This window comes from Miniopterus natalensis, chromosome 17 (genome assembly GCF_054644295.1).
Source record: "Miniopterus natalensis isolate mMinNat1 chromosome 17, mMinNat1.hap1, whole genome shotgun sequence".
NCBI lineage: Eukaryota > Metazoa > Chordata > Mammalia > Chiroptera > Miniopteridae > Miniopterus > Miniopterus natalensis.
The window spans coordinates 34,252,943-34,256,914 of NC_142097.1; the positions used below are offsets into that span (position 1 = coordinate 34,252,943).

Genomic DNA, 3,972 nt, shown 5'->3' on the forward strand with positions numbered 1-3,972 from the left:
CAAAATCACAAATGTCTAATTTCTGCTCAAGACATTCTTAACTCCTCTTTCTTACTCCGCTTCTCCTAAATATTTTTCGATCATTTCCCTGCCTTCCTCACTGGTCTTCTTGCTGCCACCCTTCACCCCAAAATCTTCCCACCCTACTACCAGTCATCTTCTAAAACATAACTGTGATCAGTCCAGCCCCATTCCCCACTAAAAGCTCTTTATGGCTTCCCATTGCCCTTAGACAAAGTTTTTTTTTGGGGGGGGGGCTCAATTCAACTTTTATTACCCTCCTCACACGCAGGGTGTGTAGATGTAAGTCTTTTATCAGCTCGCTATATGACAAGAAAAACACTAATAACCCAAGTGACTCAAAGTGGCCAAAAGCAAAAGACCAGCTGCCCATCAAGAAAAACAATTTCAGGCCTATGAGAAGGACAATAGCACTGTTTTAAAATTGTATTCACTGAGAGACCTTCAGAAAGTGTCAACAAAACAGGGGCAACCTTTTAATTTTTAGTTACAGAGAGGTGTTCAGAACAACAATCATTTCGTATAAGCTGTATCGGGGACAACGGGAGATGAGAAAACTCTCATCCCCATAGAGAACTAAGCTGTGCTGTGCACCGACAAGAACCTACTTTCTAGCCAGGCCAGCTCGCAACCCCATACTGCACCGGGCAAGAGTAGTAGCTACTGGAAATATCACCAGGACAGGGCTAGATAAAGACACATTCAGTTGTGTTAACTTTACTGAAAAAGACATTGTACAGTTTCAAAACACATCCTACACAGCCTTAATTTTTTTTTTTCTTTAAAAGGAGTGAGGTGTGTACAGGGCGGTTACATGTTCTATAGACAAGAAAAATAAAAACTGCTAGAGCCAATCATCATCTTCATCTTCCTTCCTTTTCTTGCTTTTTTCAGCTTTGACAACTCCTATTTTATTTTATTTTATTTTTTAAATTTTATTGCCACATCAGCTTTCCTTTAGCTCGGTGTGCAGCAATATCCGTTTCATATTCCTCCTTCAGCCCAGCAGCCTTCTGCTCCAGGCTTGTCACCTGCAGCAGTGCGATTTGATTCCACGTCTCTCCCAGCTCCTTCGCAACTTCTCAGATGCACAGACCCAGATGTTCCCCTTTGATTTGGGGGCGATACTTGGAACAAAACAAGAAGTCCCGAGGAGGCCTCTGGGTACACGGGGATCCTTGGACTTCCTCTCCATGCTCTTTCACAGCGGGCCACGTTGGCCTGCACCGCGCCTTCAAATGTTCCTTTCTCTTCAGCAGACATGCTCTTCCTCCTCTCTGAACGCTTCTTAGGAAACCCTGGGAAGTCGCCTGAGGCATCCGGGTGCTGCTTCTGGTGCTCTCCCTGGCAAGTGTGCACAAACAATGTGTATGATGATATCTTGCGTGTCGGCTTCTTAGGCTCTCCTGTGCCCATATTTAGTTACTTTTCCTCAGCAGCGCTCGGAGTCGCCCAGGGCCTGTCTGGCTCTCACTTGCCCTGGGCTGTCTCCGTGGAGCTCCACGTACAGCGAGGGCTGTCTCAATAAAGTTATTAACGTGGTTTACAAGGTCCTTCCCAAACTTCACTTTTCCGTGAAGCTTCGTTTTCCACCACCGCGGCCCCACCGCTCCGCAGGCAGCCTCTGTGCCCTTGTCACCGCCTCGGTCTCTCAGGATCCCGGGCATAGTCGTCCTTCAAAGGCGGGCTGGGTGTCACCCGCCAGCTCCTCGCAGAACCGTCCTCGACGCGGCAGCCTGAGTTGGTTATGCCCTTTTTCTGTAGTCTCGTTACATCCAATATGGACTTAGCTCGCAGCCCAGGACACGTTTTATTGCTGCATGTGTTCCCAGGTCTCTCTCCCGCACTAGCCTGGGAGCTCCCCTAAAGCCGGGCCTGAGCTTTCCTCGGCTTCGCTCCCCTAGCGCCTAGCACTGTGCCCGGCAGGTGTGTTTGGTGAATCTTAAGCGAACTAACTGTCCAGATAAGGAAACTGAAGCCTGTGCCTAGAGCAAGGAACCAACCTGATGGAAGCAGATTTGGGGAGAGAGATGCGCAGATCAGACCGTGACCTCAGCAGCCTAGGCGGTGGCTAAAGGCCGGTGGCAACGCCCCTGCCACCCCTCGGCTGATGGCCACCTATGTATTCCCTGTGCCCTTTGGGAAAGCGGGGCTCCAGTAGGAGCAGAGATTTAAGTCCGAGCTGAGGAAGGCCTTGTCCCTGGTTCCTGTGGACAAAAAGGCCAGCGGACTCAGGGTGCGAGGGCTTGGCCTCTGGACGCTTCTTTAAAAAAAAAAAAAGTAGACGTTATCAGGACCCAGCTAGAAGTCTGTCAGAGGGGACAAACGGCCGGGGGCGCCCCGAACAGGCTGCCTCCTGAGGAGGCCCAGGAGGAGCAGGGGAACCGGCCGGACCCCGTTCCCATGGCGAGGATGTGGGGGAGGGGCGGCGGGTGGGGGCCTCGCTAATGAAGCCTCTGCCCACGAGCGACTGGGAGGCTAATAAGGCGGCCCCTTCCCGGGCACCCCCACCCCGAGCCGGCCGGGCCGCCTGTTTATTGCCCGTATGGAGATCATTAATGCCTCCTGACACTGGGGTCACTCCTGGGGTCAATCCCTGAGCCCGTTCTGCAAAACAAGGGGAAATGAACTTCCCAGCACATGTGGCTCGGGCTTGGTGGGGAGGGGGCCTCCTGTCACCCCACACCCCACACCTCAGCTCTGGCGTCGATCAGCACCCCAGGTCGTCGGACCCCCCAACACAATCCCGGCTGCCCACGCTGGACTCTGGGGAAGTGGTCCTGGCGAAGGGGAGGCCCGCGTCTGGGCCCGGACAACCCCCACTGAGGCTGTCCCAACCGACAGACGGACACTAATCCCCTGGCGACGGGCTGGAGCGGCGTCTGGGAGCTGCAGCTGCAGCTCGACAGGGGCCGGGCTCTGGCGCAGGTGGCGGGAAGCGCGGGCCGGGCGGCCACGTGGGCGCGAACGGCGGGCCCGGCCCCGCCCTCCCCCGCTTCCCACTCCGTGATTGGCCCCCCGCGCTGCCCTGGAATCCAAGATGGCGGAGCGGGCGGGGTCGCAGGCCGACTCGCGCTGTGATTGGTGAAGCCCAGGCTCTCTGAGCTGAAGGACGGCCTCAGGGGCCACTCGGGGAGCTCCTGGCGGTGGTGGCGGGCCCTCCGCCGCTTACCTGACACACAGTATCCAAGGTGGCCTCACGGGTCCGTCCCTTGCGGCCTGGGGAGGGCCGGCGGGCGCCGGGAGCCCAGGCGGTGCCCCAGGCAGGCCCTTCGGAGCCCGGGGCCTCTTCCTCAGGAATGACCAGAACCGGGGACTCAGCCGCTACCGGCCCGGGAAGAAGTCGAGAAAACCCCCAACTCGCTTGGAGGAAATCGGTGGGATTATGAGGTTAATGCCAGAGCAGGCTGAGTGGCAGTTTCCAAATAAATGATCCCAGGAGGACATGGCTGAGGTTAAATGAAGCCCAATAAATAAAGGACCGTGTTCAAAGGAGAACCTTCAGAAAATGCAGGGACGCGAGGGCCGGGCCTCGGGACGGCGTCCTGCCCTCCGTCCAGGGCCCGCTGGGCTCTGCCTCCCGGGCCCAGGGCGGGTCGGTGCCTGTCGGTGCCCGTCGCCGTCGGGGCTGGCACGGCGCGGGCCCGGGGCTTCCGGCCGGCTCCATGCAACCAGCTCCGGGGGCCGAGTGAGGGATGGAAACTTCCTGGAGGCCCGACCCGTTCACAGGGCCCCAGCGCGTCTCTCCGGTTTCTTAGAGACAGACAGGGCCGACTGCAGCAAGAGAGGTTGCAGCTAGACGGCAGGAGGCACTTCCCGCACCGGCCAGGGAGCGGGCTGGGAAGGGCAGAGGGCTGGGTTCCAGGAGAGAGCGCCTTCATCCCTTCACCTGGGCCCAGGTTAGTCCGGTGCCGCAGCTGCAAAGGGCCGTGAGCACCGCCAGCTCCGCGC

General features: G+C 57.2%; 1 pseudogene; it reads right to left on the reverse strand.

Moving 5' to 3' along the window:
* Positions 1 to 441: 441 nt before the first annotated feature.
* Positions 442 to 1,437, reverse strand: LOC148091289 (high mobility group protein B1-like; annotated as a pseudogene).
* Positions 1,438 to 3,972: the final 2,535 nt, after the last annotated feature.